At 35.4% G+C, this 19,633-nt stretch overlaps 1 protein-coding gene across 7 annotated transcripts in view; it reads right to left on the bottom strand.

Annotated features, from left to right (window-relative positions):
- Positions 1-19,633, bottom strand: part of Nrg3 (neuregulin 3) — a 985,840-nt gene that overhangs the window by 852,418 nt on the left and 113,789 nt on the right. The window lies entirely within an intron of this gene.

Genomic DNA, 19,633 nt, shown 5'->3' with positions numbered 1-19,633 from the left:
ATTTTATATGTCACTTAAATATCCAAATCATAGTTCTATTTAACATTCTAGAATATATATACAATAGCATTCAGTTATTTTTACTGCTGTGACTTACAAATTCCCTCAAGTACCAGAGCACAAAATCGCCTCAAAGGACACTCATTAAGTTGGTTGATATTTACAAATGAGTCTCATGTTGCCTGCTTTCCCTTGTGAGAACACATTTTACTGCTTAGCAAATGAACAGACATGCACTAAGAGACAGCTACCTGGAGTACAGAAACATCCTAATTAAAAGAAGCAAACAGACCTAAATTGAGAAGTCAAGAAATAATTCAAATAAATTCCACCACTTAACTCAATAGCAATAGGATTTTCTTCCTCAAACAGACAAACATGTTCTACTGTTTTTTTGTAACAGACTCAAGTGGTAGTACTAATCTGGAAGACTTTTGGAGATGGGAACAGAGCTGACAGAAGCAGGTCGCTAGGAATTGTACACAGAAGGTCCCAATATGATCTCTACTCTTAGACTGTTGTGAGGTGAGCATCTGTTACCTCACCCCTCTGCTGCCATGAAGCCTACCTTGACGGACTGAAATGGTCCTCAATTATGACTCAGAGCAAATCCTTCCATTTGTGTTTGTCAAGTATTACAGTCACAGCCACACAAAATTATCAAATGCTCTTGTCTATTATAAAGTGAGATTTTAAACCAAACAAAGGAATGTTCCGAGTGTCTATTTGAGCCAAACCTGTCTTAGAGAAAAACTGCTTCAAATAAAAAGAACCCAGGAAGGAGATGTCTACAAGAAAGGATCATAAATTGGCAATATACTCATGAAAACAGCCATTATTTTCCTACTAATATAAGAAATATAAATAGCTACAAAAAGAAAATACTAATTTTTACTTCAAATAAACAAGATTTAAAATCTTCAGATCGTCTAAAATTGTAGGGAACAGCAAGATTTATGAAGATAATGGAAATGAAAAACAAAAATACAACATTTTAAAAATTTTACAAAAATACGAAAAATATGTAAAGCTTTCATGTTCTTTGTTTAGCATTTCTCTACTAAGTAATTCCTGAAAAACTTCACATGGTAGCATGCATTGATAGATATATAAGTATAGAGTATTCTGTTACCTATCACCACCACGACGAGACAGTAGTTAAAACATTTTAATACACTATGTAGCTTATAATTAGTGCTATATTCACAAACATGTTCAGGCAAAAAATAACAGATGGGACTATGGTAATTCTTATATTTTGTGTATTATCGTCATTTTCTATTTTTGGCAATGAACAATTACTACTAAATTTAGTGTAAAAAATTAAACTTAAGCATTAAATGTTAACTTATGCATTTAATTTAGGAATATCCAATATTCATTTTTAAAGGAAAAAGAAAACAAGATCATATTGAGTTTAGCTGTTTGAAATGGTTTGTTAGTGACTACCAAAACCAAAAGTGATTGATTTTCAGATAGCCTTTGATTTGCTTCATTGTGCTGGAAATTTCCTTGCAAAACATCTTCTTTAGATACCCATAAATCCCAATATGTTCAGTTGCTTCCCTTAGCAGAACACAGATTGAATGATGTTTGCTCCAGCCTAGGGCAACTCATGAAAGCTCCAAATTACAGTAATTACAAATGTAACCTCTCTTAACTAAATTAAGAATTGGAATGAGGAGGACTGTTTTGTCTGATAGGACTTGGGAATATGCTGCAAGTGTTCCTAATAAGATTCAATGTTGGACCCCCTGAAGAAGCTGAATTTAATGTGGAGCAAGGCTGAGGTCTCATCCATTTTTGAACATTTTTCACTCTGTCCACACTGAAAGCCACAGTCAAGAGAAGAAAAGCTTTAAGCTCCAGAAATCAGCCTGGTTTTTGTTCTCCACACTTGAATCCAATGTTATAACCTTACTATCTGCTTAGGCATAACTTTTTCAAAATCATTCTGGAAGCACTATCCAAGATAGAACCTCCCAAAAAGTTTGCTAAGAGTCATGTAAGGTAAAACTTTAATTTCTCTGGAAGTCAAAGAAGTAGAATAAGTCATTAAAATAGAATATATATATATAAAGGTTTCAATATCTCAATCTATATTGCATATGAAAAAAATCACATTTTCTTATCTTTGGTAGTGCATATTTATACTTGGTGTAGTTTAATATTTATGACTTCTTTCAATTTAATTTTCAATGGTTAATGACCACAGTGGATGATAACTCAGACATTACACAATGCAGATACATAAGAGAGTCAGTTTTATACCCTTCTTCTGCAAAAGTCCATACACAATGTTCATCTGTAATGGGAACCTTTTAAAAAGTTCATTTGGAAAAGTATAGCAATGATGAAAAGAGGCCACAAATACTGAGCTATATCATGGTACAATCAGTGCCTTCATGCTTTGGCTAATAGCATTAAATATCAAGTTTAACTGGTTCTTTGAAAGAATACACAGAAAAATGGAAAATTCTCACAACTATGAGAAACTAACATCACAACAAAGGTTATTAAGGCATGTAAGATATACAGCCTTATATCATTTTCTCCAAGATGGTGGTAATATCTGTTCACCTAACATTATCTCCCTAAAATTCTCTGCATACATTCCTTCTTATGCTAATTAGCTGTCGACCTATAATCTCCCCATATAGCTTGTTATGTCTTGACTTTAAAAAATGGGATTCCATATTACATATCTAACTCCCCATCATGAAAGTAGCCTACTGTACTACACATAACAGATGTTCAACAAGCACTTCTGTCCACTAAGAAGATTACACTGACTTCCAGATTTCATATGAGTGCAGAAAAACAATACCCTATTGCAAACCTTCCCTGTTTCTACATAAACACACACAAAACTTGGAATCTGGAAGAAAATGGAAACAGATGCAGTGTCAGAGGCCAGCCTGTCCAGACAAACTATCTGAAAATATTCTTCCAAATAAATAAGACAACCCTAAAGAAAGGAAAATGCACACACAGACACACCAATTAGAATTTCAACAAACAATTTCAATAGATTGATGTAAAGTTGTTTTCTCAGTACCTGGATTCAGCAACAAATTATTGATTAAATGTTCAGCAATCAGAGTAGCAATACTCTTGCAGAAGTGTTCAGGAATTCTTGATTATCCCTGAGTTATATTGAGCCTTTGACATCATTTTAGTAGACCAGGGCTGACTATTACAAGGCACTGTGATAAGAGCTCTGTTGACCCAGGGACATATACCCTGAATTTAGTAACTGCTAAACATTATATCAAGCTCTGTTAAATACTAAGTTTGAAAGGTGGAAATGGCCCATGAGAGTGTACCTACTTGGTACATGCATTATATATATATATATATATATATATATATATAGCATTTTTACTGCACTAATAATGTTCAACATTGTAATTATTTTTACTGATCTGCAAGCCATCTCAGAACACATCTGACTGATGTTTTTTGCTCTTAATAGGTGAACTACTAATGAAAATTGAATTTATATATTGATGTTACTGACAAGGATAATATCTCTGAATAAAATGTTCCAAGTCCTGACAGCTCTCATGTTCATCAAAGGTAGTAGTTTACCTGCATCAAACATACAAATGTATGTACATAGGAAGCATAAGCCATAATAATGATCGTGAAGCACCAGATTCTGTGATAATCAACTTGCATGTACTGTTTTTCAATCTACTTGTCTCTCCATAAAATATATATTATCCTTTTTCACAGATAATAAAATTAAGGTTGAATGAAAGTCAATTATGCATGTGATGTCCTATAATTAGTAGAAAGTGGAACAAGAATTGTTCCCAGAAGTTTGTTTGTTCAGAAAACTACTATTCTCAATTTTTCTGGTGAATTGTAGATTATTATCTTACTAAGATTCTTGGAAAAATCTAGAAAAGTGTTTTAAAATACATGACACATTTTACAGCTTTGCTTTCATAATCTGGGGGCAGGCTTATCTGGTGACACATTATTCAATTATCATGTTGTTGTTTTTTTCTAGAAAATCCAAGTGTGGATTTTATATTTGCATTTTATAGTTTGAGTCCAGGCTAATTATAGCAATTTTTGTCCCCACCTGGAAGCTTCTACAGATTTATAATCATTCAAATGTAGATTGTAAGACTTCTGCTATGGCCTTGGGGAAGACAAATTCAATATATTTGGCGCATTCCTGTATTTCCTATCTCTGTCTTAGAGAGTACCCAACAGAATTACACACTTCTTCATCAGCACAGACCCCAGATCTCAACTTCTGCCATTCCACGGCTCCCTTTCTTGCTGGCCAGTCGGGTCCTCCACAATCCCGAGGGACTTTCCACGCTAGAGTCACTTTCTTCCCTCTAGCCTATACTTTCATGGGTTCTTCTTCATACATCCTGGGTTCTACATTCAGGAACCCAATACAACTTTCTTCATGTTTGGTCATGGTAATTCCATGATGTTTCGTCCAGGTTGACATAGATAGACCATCCTATAAAATGACCATCTATCATCTAAAACCTCACTTTCCTAACATATGGTGATTCTTCGATTCAACAACAACAAAAATCTTTCTCATTTGACATTAATAACAAGCAGGATACTCTGTATTCTATGAATTATTGATGAGATAATACATGAAATGTTATAAATGAGCCGTGGGGTAGAGGCCTGTGTGCTGCTCAGAAGGAGAAACTCAGTTGGCCTGAACAGCACCTGCTGCCAGAAATGTCCTTCTGGGCTTTCTATGTCTTGAAAGGGTGACATTTGTAAGTCCTATTGGTGAGACTACTTCTGGAAATTTCCATATTAATGATTTTTCAGTAGGTAATAAGTGGGCTACACTGCTAAATGAATAGGAATTAAATTACTAGGCAGAGGAATGGTATGTTCATGAATAAGATGCCCCAAAAGATGGTTCTATATACATTAATAACAATTCCATATGTGTTAATGACCAATGATCTTGATCTAATATAATAGCTCATGATTTCTAAACCACAAAATATACTGCAGAAAGCTTTTTCACTAAGATGCCTTTAATAGTTTTCCACTAAGCTTGAAGAGGGCTTGGTGAACTTTAAGGTGATAAATCCTTTGGCTACAATCATATATTCTGAATGTGAACTCCAAGGTCTGAGCATCCCCTAATGATGACATTAAATATCTTGAACTTGGCCAGTACCATAGCCCCTCTAAGACAAAGTTGCCTCATCTATGAAATACAGTTGATTATTTCTTCTCAACTGATGGACAGTATGCATAACATGGGTAATTTCTCTACCATATGACCAAGTAAAATCTGGAAAAGTATACCTGTTTTTGTAAATAATGTGACAGCATTAGCAGATGCCACACACATACCCACTACTTCCTATATTTCACAAAGCTAAATCCCCTGAATCTCTTCTGCTCAGAGTACAGTAAAAGTAAATAAGCTTGTCTTTCTCCTACCTCTTGGTAAAGGAAAACCTAGGAGGATTGGGAACTATGGCATGAAATAGGAGAGCAAATAGCTTGGGTCTGCTTTTATTGAGCCTTGAGGCCATCATAATCACAGAACCGTTTTTGGTTTTCCATTATGTAAGCCAACCAATGGTAGAAAGACTTGTTCTTGGAGTACTAGAGTCTCCCATCACACCTATTAACTGAGAACAGAAGGTAATAAGTAAAACTTAAGTGTCCCAAGTTCACACATATTATGGCTCCTCTGTTACTGTAGCAAATAAATGATGTATATAAAGTAAAAAGAAGAAAGGCTTACTTAGGCTAATGGTTTTAGTCTCTTCAGGGACTGGCCTAATTGCTTTGGAATTTTGGTGTCAGAGTACATCATGATGAAAGCATATATCAGAGGAAGAGTATTTGCCATAATGTGGAGAAGCAAGAGAAAAAAAAAGAAGGAGCAGGAACTTCAGTTTGAGCATATTTCCAATGACACCCCATCTGCTAAAGTTTCTGCCACTTCCTACTAATATCACATATAGAAAGTCAACCGTTTAACACAGGGCTTTTGGAAACAGCTTACCAGAGCGTCATGGTCCCCAAATCACGGCTGTCCTCTGGAAGAGGAGGAAGAGCTATTTCCTCCAAGGTCATGTGTATGATCTATAAGGAGAGAATGGTCATTCTCTCTTTGGAAAAACCACTGTGTATGCTCCAACCTTGGGCACTTTTCTTTCCATTTTAAAGCTCATATCTCCCATCCAATTAAATGAAATCACACTTGATGACATCTGAAAAGGGACGTTGGTGAAGGAAGCCCCAAGATAGAGAAATACAAGAATGGCGTCTGAATCCTCTGTGTTCCTAGACTTTTTCTTTTAGACTGCTAACATGCCAGGAAGTTGTCTTTCGTGCAATGACCAACCTTCCTGAGCTTCAACGGACCTGTAAAACACTGAAGGAGGCCATGGGACTTAGCTTCATGATGGAGTGTTAGTGAAGCTCTGGTTCAGTTCTGAGCAGAGAATACAGCGGGTCAGCCAGAGGGAAATGGAAGAAAGAAAAATGTATTCTTCTAGCTGGAATGACACAGCAGGACAGCCACAGGCGATCAAGGAGGCTTACTTGTATAGGCTTGTCATTCTGTGTTTTCTTTTCTTGTGTTTTTAGAAGCAATTATGTATCTCATTTTACACCTCAGAAATTTCCCTATTACTTTTTCTCGTATAACTAAATACACATTAACATTTTATTACCACCTTTTATCTAAGAATCATTGGTGGATAAAGACAAAACAGTAATACACTTTTAAAGAAAATGCATATTTGATATATCTACATAATTAACTGCAGGTGGTAAGACATCTAAGGAAACTTTGGTTAAATTTTAAAATCAGCTTCACCCTTAAAGAGGAAAAAATGCAGTCAACTGATTGCACAGCTTCAGTGTTTGGGGCTTTCCACACAGAACTCTGATTTTCTTCAATGGGCAGTCTAGGCCAGCACACACTTGGACTTGCATCCTGGCTGGAAGACTGTGTCGAAACCATCCATCCAGACTCACTCAATGCTCTCAGAAGATTAAGATTACTGAATTACTCCCAGTGACATCAGTGGACCCAATGAAATTATTTTTTCATTCACTAATGATGTTTTCCTCTTGTAAATAACTTTTCAATGAACACAGTTTTATCAACTCTGTTTACATCTACCCCTACTACTGCAGCACTCTGCCTACTTGGGGTTTCATTTAATTTTTGGTCCTGTTCATGTCAAATTCCCCATTGGGGTAAAATACACTTTCTTTCTGACTTTCTTTATCTGTGATCATCCACTGGGGAATTGAGTAATGCACCAATTGTCACCCACACTCAAAAAAAATAACACAACAAAGAAAAAAGCTAAATGACTCTTCTCTAAAGAATCATCAATGCCATTTAGCTACTCAGTTGTGTGTGGCATGTCAAAAACCCTTCCCTTTCTATGCTAGATTTTTTTATGTTTCTTTATCTTATTTAGGTCTCATGCAGGTAAACACAGCTGATGTGAGTTCATGTGTGAACTGATCTTGTCATGTCCAGAGGCCAGCCTTTCACAGCTGTCTTTACCATCACCTGCTCCTTTCACTCTTTCTGTAGCCCCTCCCAAGATGTGTTTGAACCCGGGAAGCAGGGACTTATATATGTCCCATCTACAATTCCTCACTAACTGACATCCATTCTCAGAATTTTGAACAGTTATGACTGTCTACAGTAACCACTGCCCTCTGCAATAAGTGTCACTGGCCACGGTTGATAGTAGCACAATCTGTACATATAAATATTACGAGTGAGTTTGACAATAGTAACAATTAGCAAAGCAAAAGTAATACGTTCTCCACTAGGGTCCATGACCTATCTAGATATGTGTTATAAGCATTTTTGCAGTACCAGGAAAGAATTGCCTCCTGTGGAACAGGCCTCAAATCCAATCAAGGCAGCTGTTGCTTATCTCAAACAATCTTGCCACTACTGCACCAGTGGGCACATCTTGCTTGGCAGGTCATTATTATAGTATACAGTCTATCACCAGAGCCTTTTCTACCCCACTAGCTTGAATAGCACTTTTTCAGCAGTATGAAGACTACTCAGCAAAGAGAGATATTTCTGGTCAGTTTAAGATTGATTATTTTACACATCCTACAACTAAAATATCTTTAGCAATATAATTCTATTATCTAGTTATTGTAAGCAACTATGAGTGATGGCAATCACTTGTGTTGTTTGGGGTATTTCTGTAGACTCCCTTATCAATAATACGTAAGGGAACAGACTGCACTAGACACTGAATGTTTTGTTTAATAATCCTTGCCTTCTGGAAGAAACATTGCTTATCCATGTCGGGTTTCTCTTTCTGAACTTCTTCACTTATTTGTATATACTTAATTTTGGTTAACCCATCCCTTGCTTTTTAGTTCTGCTACCTACTATGCCCATCCCCACTTAAACATTTTGCAATCCAGTATTACATCCTAATTCTTTCATAGTAGACCTGTGTCATCATTCTATTTTATTATATATTTTGCATGGATTTCAAGTTCATAGATTCCCAAGTATCATCTTAATTAATACTTTATTTAATAAGCACCCCTAACCCTCTTACTTCCAAATCCCTGTTACCACACTGGTGTCTTGATACTTTCTGTCCCTTCCTCTCATCTCACCTATAATCTACTATTCCTTCTCGTTAAATGCATCCTCCATCCACTGTCCATTACTATTTACATTAGTCCTATGTACATTCTAGGCTAAACACAGAAGGCTATATTTTTATGAAAAACTTCTGTGTGTTTCCTATGTGTTCTGGCTTGTTATAATATCCCTTGTATTAAATAAATTAACACAGTGTGTAATGTCTGTTTACAATGTTACTGAGGATCTACACAATGAAATTCTTATCATAAAAGCCCTAAACTTTGGGCAGTTCTGGCAATTAGTGAATAACCAGCAAAATTATGGAAGTTTATATTTTATAAAACAGAACACATATAACCGACAAAGACAGAAATAGTGATGATAAGTTTAATTTTTATGAGCACTGTGACAGACATTGATCTCAGTAGCCTTTAAGTTTCCAATTAGTATAAAATACCATTTAAGATTATAATAAGGGAAAAGATATTATACATAAGTAAACACTTTTCTGTTTAGGTCAAGAGTTTTCTACAGATTTCTATGCTACTTTTGTTACTTCTACTCTTCATACATTGAAAACATTTACTAGAGGAAAACAGCCAACACAAAGGTTTAGAAGATTGAGCCAGGTCTAGTGGTGCCCACCTGGAGTCTCCACACATAACGGAAGATGCAAGGAGAGGACATTTGAGGCTAGTCTGAGTGACATATTAAGTTTAAGGCCCACATTCCTACAACAAGACCTTGTCTTAAAAAATAAATAAAAGAATAAAGATGAATAAAATTCACCTAATGCCAACACATAGAAAATCTAAAAACATAATTCAAGAAGTACTTGATTATTATTATGACAGTTTTCATTAAGTTTGCTGGTTCTATATTGTAAATACCCAAATTAAATTTTTTATACTTATAAGATACTAACATTGTATTTAATTTTGAAGATTGATATCTGGAATTGCACAGAGTGGTTGGTTTCTGCTATGTTGTTCATAACCCTAAGGCACCAGTGTCTTGCCAGGCCAAGCATTATTAGCTCACCAGGTTCACAGCTGGGTAAGACTGCCGATTAGTTCAAATCTACAGTTGCCTGCACATTTCCTTCTATAACTATGAAAGCTGGTCACTAATTGTGAAATATCCAAGTCAGTGCAAGCTTAATTCCTTTGTGTTCTGAATCAAATATTAAATGTCTTCAGTATGCAATGGCACACAAAATACTAACCATAGGACAATTTTTCAGCTAAAATCATAAAATTATTAAAAACATTACATAAATAAATTAAAATGTCTCATGTGAATATAACTGAAATTGTTGAACCTACTCTTAAAAGGTAATGTAAAAATAAAAAAGTAGGAGTTAACCCTGTGTTTTGTACATACAAGGTGGTGTACAAGCCACAGCTCATGTAGGTGAAAGATCAGAAACTCTTGGGAAAATGATGAATCAGCAATGTATAATGTTTAAGTAGACAGATAAACCAAAGAAAGAATGAATTCCAATATAACTATATTCATCTAAGATTTAACTAAAAGCAAACGAGGAAAGGTGACTATTTGACAAATGGTTAGGAACAACAAAACAACTGGTTCTCAATGTATTGAAAAGAAAAATACAGATCACTGTTTTTATACAAACAGAATCAAACAAAGACATTAACAACAGATTAATAAGTAATTGGTGAACAACAATCATAACAGAAAAACTTCAGCTATGACATTATCTTTATTAAATTGTTCAAGTCAATCAATTTGATTGATTTTTATATTCTGGGGAAATGGTATCAAATACATAATAAAACAGGATGAAGTAGAGGCATAGGTAGGATTATATAGCTCAACTATACAGTATTATTTAATAATTCATTGTGTTGGTTGAAGCCTAGTGAAACTATCACTTTTTATGCACTAAGATAAAGAAACATTATTCATACACATGAAATTTCCTCTTGGTTAATCTGAGCATTTTCAGATATCATGATTTACTCAGTTATGTGAGGTTAAACTTTATTCTAAATGTTTATTAAAGAAAATTAGCAGCAAGCAATCTTCAGAAAATCAAGGCTATGATGCAGAGTCTGTAGCTCCAAGCCTTTACTGATTGATTATAAGTACATTTCACTTAAAAACTTAAGCTCAAGCTAAGAACAATTTTAAGAAAACGATGCACAAAGGATTGTAGAAAAACAGAAAACAGTGTTACTATCATGACAGACTTAGGGTCTTTATACCAGAAGTTAAAATAATATCAACTGGCCGACTATTTCTTCACCTCTTGCCAGGTGTTTCTTTTGTGAATATTATATCATGCCTTATACAAAGACTTTTTAAAAAAATCTGCTGTACTCTTTGTCACACAATGGTCAAGTTTCAGTATAACACCAACAGTGCCTGTAATTTTGAATGCTCACTCAGGTATAAGCGAACAAGTTACCTAAAAATGTTTTTTTTTAATGTTAATGCACATCAGTTTTGGATTTTGACACTTTTCAGTATTCTAAGTTCTATTTTACAAAATGTTAGAATCTGTGCTTGCAGAGAAATACAGATTTTCGTGCTAAAACATAGACCAGCATAAAGTTGTACCTAGCACCGTAGGCACAGTGGGATTCAGAGGACTATTATCAAGATTTTTAGACAAGGATTTAGGATACTTCATTTTGCACTCAGCAGCTGTTTGGATTCCAGGCCCTGAGTAAGTGATTTCTTATCTTTTCTCTTTATTTTCGGTAAACAGACATTGGTGATTCTGGGTTTCTACATCTCACTACATAGTAACAGTCAGAGTTCAGTTTTTTGCGAGACTGTCATAACTTCGTGTTACAGGCTGGGTAGCTTAAAGAGCTGTGCTTAATTCTTTTCACTGTTCTAGGGGCCAGAAGTTCAAGATCAAGGTCATTTCCTACTGATGGTTTGAAGGAGAATGCGTATTCCAGGTAGTCTACTTAGTCTTGCAAATTTGCGTTCTCTCTGTTTTCCTGTTATCCATGCTCTCATGCTTACCCTTATTCTGCACATGTCATAATTGTGCTACTTAAAACTACTCCAACTATACTGGACAAAGGATTACCTCCAGGATTTCACTTTAATATAATAACTTCCATAGACACACATGCTTATTAACAGTAACATGCTGGGATGTGGCAATCAGAAAGTCAGATTCACCAACAAATTGGGAAGTGGGCATGGCATGCACAGGATATAACAAAGACCACATCACTGTGACAAGTCAGAGCTGTTGAAGATGTCAATACCATCTCACATACATGTAGAAGTAAGAGCTTGCTTATTTTGGAAAAGTTGATGTGACATCTGGAAGCCACATGATAATCAGATACACAAAGCAAAGAGGGAGACTCTTCACCTATAGAGTCCAGATTGGGTAAGGAAAGAAATGACTCCCAAAAGTGGTTCTCTAACTTCTACACAAGGATGGAGTCAAACACGTTCCCAAATAAATAAATAAATAAACAAAATAAATGTAAAATGATCTTTTACGTAACTTGAAAATATGCATGAAAAATACTTGGAATTGATCCCACAAAACAATTCCTTAATATTATGAGTCAATGTATGCTTGCATGTGTATGGGCATATAATAATGTGCCACTCTTTCGCAATAATATACTACATATAAATGAAATTATCTTTAACATCTGCCATATACTCTATTTTACTTTAATGTTTTAAATTATGATCATCACTCGATAAAATTAAATTTACTAATGACTCACAAACTGTAATTCAATAAATGCTAAATTAAGGAATCATTTTAAAGAAAAGAAAAATTATTCTTCTGCAATATATGCTCTTCAATGACCACCCAATTTCTCCATTTTTCTTCTCTGTGATTTCAGAAATGGTATGAAAACAACTATTTCCCATCATCCTTTCTATCAGCTACAAAGCTTTCTTTCCTGTTTCTGGTTCAGTTATGCCACAGGGCAGCCTCTTTTCCAGTGGTCACTATGATTCTCTCATGATGAAATCAAATGCCTATTTTTCCAGGCATCTTCCTCAATTCCCATACACTCCTTTGTTTTTTTGCTTTCCTTTCTCACTTCCCACTCCAATTTACCATACCCAAAAAACCTCGAGGCTCCATCTTGGAGCTCACCTCCTTTCTAACGGAGACACTGCTTTGAATGCTTCAAAAGTAGGGTTGGTGTCATAGATGGTCTGTAGAATCTCCAACATTTACCACCTATAAAACACTATTAGTGACCACATTTCACATATTCTCATTCTCCTTTGACATTATCACTATTGTATCTCATGAATTTGACCTAATATGTCAACATTCATGCTTTTGTTAAAAATTCTGCTCTTCCAATGTTCCTAACAAAATATGTCTATGTACCCAGACTCGGTCTATCTCCTTCTTTCTGATCACATATTCATAAGCATGACCTGTTCTATTCTTGAGAGGGAATGTCAAATTGCTTCCTTGGACTATTAAAACACCTTTCTGTCTCCCACTTGTCCTTATTCATCTGAACTCCTCCTTGACACCCCCAACATTCTTTCACAAAGCAAGTAGAGAGAACTAAATAATATCATTGCTCTTCTCTCTCCCCAAACACTTATTCAAGATGCCCAGTACTTAGGACTCAACAGGTTATTTTTTCCAAAGAACGAATAAATCATGTGCTTGCCACACAGCCTTGGGAGAAACAAAAGAATCTGAAACAAAGTCTTCCTGGCCTTGGAACTGTTTACTTGCATGTGTGACTAGTAGACAGACAATGAGAGAGAAAAAGGCAGGGATCTCTATGAAAGCATCATTTCTGGAATATTGTGATATAATTTAGTGAAATAAAGAGCATTTTCCTCTCCAAGGTTTGAAATAAAATCATTAGAATGCCAATGAATGTGAACACAAATAATCCTTTAACTATTCTCTTAGAAACACTGACAGTAAAGTTTACCTTCATGAAGATCTAAATTTCTGAGAACATTAAACTTGAAAAACAGATTCTCAAATCCTATAACAGAAGTTACCATTTACAATTAACACAGTCTTTTTATGAAGTCTCAAAATGGAGTAGACATTTGAGGTTATTATCATTATTATTTAAATAAGAAATAGATTCACAAATATTGTGGAACACATTCAGCACATTTCTAAAAGTAATTATAAGTAATAGACTATGTTAACTATAGCTGATTCTGGAGAACTTCAAACATTACCAATAACTTAAAACATTATCTAAAAAACATAAGATTAAGTATGAAAAGGATGCAATCAAGCTCTTCTATAACTTAAGACTGTGCAGCAATATTTACAAAGCAAAACCAGAAAATTAATGGTCATGATTTGGACCCTGGAGTCCCTCATGAAAAGATGTTCTAATTGAGGAAACAAATAATGGCATTATAGATTCAAACTGAGCACTGGATTGGATTGCTCGATATGTTATGGGTGGAAAAGTTGCCCAGGCTTTGGGTATTGTAGGACAGTCATCATACTGCTTAGTGACACCTGTAAAGAAACACAGTAAAACTCCCTGTTAAGTCCAAGACATTAATGCCTCTTCCAGCATTTGGGAGTGGAGAGATGTGGTAAAAGGGAGTTAGCCTGGGAGAAACTGCTCAAATGCAAATACTTAGATTCTCTTGGAGGTGAGGAATCACCTAGGTTTTCTGACTTTAGGACTTTGGCCTTCTGAAAGCCACAGTGTGCTAGGTAGTCCTCATTAACATTCAGTCAGTATAGAAAGTTGCCACATGTGTAGGGTTTGAAAAGCCCTAAAGACGCTGGATTAAATTCAGCTGTTAATATTTCATGAGCTTGATGACTTCCTTAATTCTCTAAGTATCCATTTTCTAATCTATAAAATGAGGATAATAAAATTATGTGCAGTATAATTTGCAGAGAATGTGCTTGTGCATGGCAAAACTCATCACAGTCCTCCATTTCCATTAGTTTTATACAGGGTTCTCAGATGAAGAAGAAAGCAAAATCTGTTAGCCTTTGAAGCAAAGGACAGAGGGGTGTATCATTCCCAAAGGATATCAGTCAATGGTCAGATGTTATGGTTTTGCTTGCACACATTTATATATTGTCTGAATCACAGACCAAAATAGAGGAAGTTAATCAATGAATTCACCATCACCCCACGTAAATACACACAGTTTGTTTTTTGTTGTTTTGTTTGATTTGGTTTTTGAAACAGGTTTTCTCTGCGTCTGAGACAGGGTTTCTGGCTACCCTAGAATTTGCTCTGTAGACCATGCTGGCCTCAAACTCAGAGATGCACCTGCCTCTTCCTCTTGAGTACTGGGATTAGAGGTATGTGCCGCCACCACCACCACCAGGCTCATCACCCCTTCTTCCCATTGTTGAATTGAACAACTTAAAGAGAATGACGGGAGCACCTAAGGCAGCATATTTAATGTAGTGAGAGTAGTATGGACCCTGGGATTCTATTCCTGGGCAGTCTGGCTTAATAGAGCACAACTCTAGTGGTGCTCAAATGCAACAGTGTGGTAAGGGTTTGAATCATCATCTGCTGTGAGATATGGTAAATATTCCAAATAAGAGGAAAACTACCCCTGGTGTTTACTCACAGCAACCTCTCCCATCATTCCTTGGTAGTATAAGTTGACTGTTTAAGGATGGTAAAACTCATCATAGGCCTCCTTTTCCATTAGTTTGATACTCACCACTACAGTTTCACATGCTGTCTTTGTTTGTCTGAGATTCTCTTGACTCTCAATCTGAGACCACCCTGCGCTGATTTTACATTCCTGAACATTTCAGTGCTCCATTCCTTAGAAGTTCACAAATATCAAGGAACAGGACCCATTCCTCACTACACTGCCTTCAGGGGCCAGGGAGGAAAGCCGAGAGAGAAAAACCAATTTCATTCTAAGATTAAAGTTGTTGAGAAAGTGTCTTCAAAAGACACACTTAAAGGGTATTAATTGAAGTTACAGAGATTGAAGAGTCAGAGACATGCTCTGCACATTTCACTTGAACATTATGCACACTTACAGTCTTCTGGGATCATGTTCTATGACCACAATGTAGGTAGAGGTCCCCACATTGCACCAAATGCCAAATAACATGTAGCAGGAAATAAACACACTGTTTATAAATTACAGTTTATCTATTTATTAGGTGCTGAGGAAATTTTAATCAAGGGCCTCAAATGCTAGGCAACTGCTCTACCAGTGGTCATCCCCAGGGAGTCACTTACATTTAAATAGAGAAAAATATTTTTGTTGTATTTAATGTTCCCAGTCTTCTATCTGTGTGGATGGCAAATCAGAAAAAGTCTTAGGAGTCATTAAATTTGAGTAAGACTGGAAATAAAGGTTGCATAAACCCTTAGGATGGAAAACCCTAATACAAGGCAATTTGACTTTTCAAAGAAACATGTGGTGTGTTAGGCCTGAGGTCATTAAGCCTCTAGAGTAACAGGTTCTTGTACAAATGTAAAGATAAAATCATGTTTGTCCATTACAGGCATTATCTGGGTGTCAGTACAGTATATGTCTCCTCCTTTTACATAATAAGGACATTTTTTTCATGTGGAAGGTGAAAATAGAATGGTGAGTTTAGCCCCCAAATCCTTCCAAGTTTGTGAGCATAGCTTTCTATGTGTGGCTGTATTTTATTGGATGGATTTTTTTTATTTGAAGAATGGCATTCAACGAGCAAAAAAAATCTCTGCATTGCTAAACATGATGTGATACTAGTATTAAAAGTACATTCCTAAAACCAAATAGAATAAATAGAATCTATAATGTGAAAGACCCAAAACACTTGGTGTTTCAGGGCTGAAAATGCATGTTCCTGGCAACTCTCAATTTGGGTAATATAAGTTTTGGAAATCAGAAAAATATTAATGCTAAAACAAGTTCTTAACTTGTCTGAGTTTGCAAAGCAAAGGCTAAGGATCACTTCCTGTGTCAAATATAGAAACCATCAGGAAAAGACATATGCATGCCTTTAACCTTCCCTGGCCTCAGTTTATGTATGGATGCCTGTTTTTGTTTCTATTTTTTCCTATATGTCTTCTCTTCCTTTCTTCTCATCCCTTTTGATTTTTTCTGTCATATTCTTTCTTAAAGTGTATGAGTCTGGGTAATAGACATATAAGCTTCCTTCACATATTGGCAGAAAATGTCTTCATAGTATAATCTCTGTCTTTGCCACAATACAGGCACATCCCAGCAGCACTGTCTTGTTCAGAGCAGAAAACAGATAATAGAAATGGCATATTTCATAATGATGTTTATTTCATTTTAATTTGGGATTTACATATTACATCTGTCAGGATATCACATTAAAAATCAAAACAAATTCATAAGTGGAATCAACTTATTTTAAAAAGACACAATGAAATCCAGACCCATATCTCTCTTCTGAAAAGACCATTTAAAACCTGAGTAGCTTTGCCACATAAATCATCATGTAGCAACATATTTCACTGGGTATGAGATTTTCTTTCAAACTGCCTATTAGCTACATTTTATTCTTAAATGTTACTGCTTGCTAAGGGCTTGGGATTAGAATGGTAATATATTCATTGGGAAGTCTTTTGAATAAATTAAGAAGCTGCTATAGATAGAGAGAGCTGACAGGTTGAGATGAGGGAGAGAAAGTATGGTCTCCATCACTAGCTGGTGCACTAATGACATATGTTGACATTATAACTCACAGTTTTCCTAATGCATGGAATATGGAAATGGGTTGTGACAGAAGTCTAAGAATGAAGGACCTTAACTTAGATCATTGTCAATTACTTTCTGTTCAAGTCAATGCAGATATAACTTATAGAATTCTGGAGGTATCAAGGAAAAAGTTCACATAAGAACATTTTCTAAGCTACGTAAATCTCAACAAGAATAGAAATATGTGTTCTTTACATATAATGACAAACTAAGTTCCTAGGATATTTATTATAAACAATTAAATTGAAGAACACAAGCAATATAATTAAAATATTGAAAACAATAAAATATTTCTATGATTTAGATATGTGTACTCTCACCCAAATTATTTGTAATTTGATTATCAGTTCAAAAGACAGATCCAACAGGGTTGAGTCATAGGAGTACTACCTTTTCATAGATGGTCTAATGTATGTCTCAAATATCTGAGTTTGTTTTCTGCAGATAGAATCCAGACTCAGTGAGGAGAGTTGCCTGTATTGCATTGAATTGGTTACCACAAGGCAAGTTACTCCAAGGGGCACCAGAACTTCTCCCCAGTATCTTTATTTTTTTACATGTGCTCTTTTCATACATGCCTTTCCTCATCTTTGCCAACCCTATTATGCAGCCTAAAGTTTGCACTTGAAGGAGATCAGATGTTGCAACTGCATTCTAAAATTCTGAGTGAAAAACAGCCTTTCTTACTCATCTCCCATCTAGTTTTTTTGTATTTTATGAAAGCTACAGGAAATAGACTAAAACAATATAAAACATGTCCTTAGCCAATTTCTTAGTATGTAAGTTTTTGATAATGCATTATCATTTGAATGTGCATTAACCAGGAAATTAATGTTGGCAAGGAAAGCAACTTACACACAGTTCCGTTGGAGTCAGTTTGGATGTCTACTGCACCAGCTTCTCAGCGAAGTGGACTCACGTGCACTTCCATGTTATTTAGAGACAATAAATTAACAGTATAAGTAGATTTGAGACAAGAATGAAGCTTCATTTGTTAGAGTTATCAGTAACGATTTCAACCATAAGCATGGTTTTATTCAATTATATTCTTGTCTGCTAGTTGTTAAATGCATAAATGAAATTCATTTCATATCACCACATATGAATCTACTTGGTAATTAAGAACTCATTTCTTCAGATTGTGTTATGACTCCCTAAGATAAAAATACAAGAGGTCTATGTAGTCTCATTATAAACTTGAACACTTTTACAAATGCTCTGACCTCTCTTAGGGAAGAAATGTTTCTACAACAATAAATTTTCATTTTAATTAATGTCATAAATTATCAAACCATTGGACTGTGTAGGTGTAGCACAGTGGTAGATCCCTTTTCTAATGTAGGAAACGCCCTGGATTCCATCCCCAGGACTATCAAACAGAAGAAATTATACATAAATTTTTTGATTCTTATAGTCATGCACTGCTAATTTTAACTCTTAATTCAGTCAATCATGTTAGAATTAGAAAAAGAAAGGTTCTCAGAGATTTCATAAAATTTAAACATAAAATTAGGTTACAAAAAAAGCCAACAACAAAACCCAAAACAAAAACAAAAAACAATAAAAATACCATTTTTACTAAAAGAAGAAATCCTCATCAAGATGTAAGGCAATTTTAAAACAGACAATGTGTCATCAAAATGCAAATCTATAGCATAAAGATAACCCAAATGCCTCTCAAGTAATAGAAACCCTATTCTTTACACTGAAAGGACACATATATACACCACACCTGTTTAAAAAGTAGCCTTTTGACTTTTCAATGAGAAAATACAAATTAAGTATTTGAAACCTAAAAACGGTGTTGTCATTAGCAGTGAAGATATCCATAAAGGATTAGATAGCTGCATTTGTATTCCATGCCTTTTCCATTTCCACTTTTGCTAGGAGTATTTCTCATGATGGCCTAGCTATAAGAAAAAGCAATGATAAGACTCATACTCAAGAGACACTATTCATGCCACTCTGTGCTTCTTGATGGCATTTATTACTTACTACAAACCTGGAGGCAACCACCTTTGCATCATCTTCCCAGAGGAGGAAACTAGGACTTGGAAGTTCACCAACATCCATTGCTTCAATGATAATGCCAAAATTCCTTCTGAAGTTTGACTCTAAAGATCAAAGACCCATCTATGCCCATCAACACAGCTCAGGAATGTGGAGGAAGAGAACACAAGACCTGGTATAACACACAATTCACTGTCCCAAAAGCCAAGACAAAGGGCAGAAATCTCAATGAGTTGATTGGCAGACCTTTGGAGATGAAAAACTGCATTACTGTGGAGCTTCAAGTAGGTTTCTGATACAAATTAATTTAACTGACTCTGTACAGCT

Source organism: Mesocricetus auratus, unplaced genomic scaffold, assembly GCF_017639785.1.
Source record: "Mesocricetus auratus isolate SY011 unplaced genomic scaffold, BCM_Maur_2.0 Super-Scaffold_100006, whole genome shotgun sequence".
NCBI lineage: Eukaryota > Metazoa > Chordata > Mammalia > Rodentia > Cricetidae > Mesocricetus > Mesocricetus auratus.
Note: the sequence above shows the minus strand (reverse complement) of the source record. Positions and strands in the feature narration are given on the sequence as shown.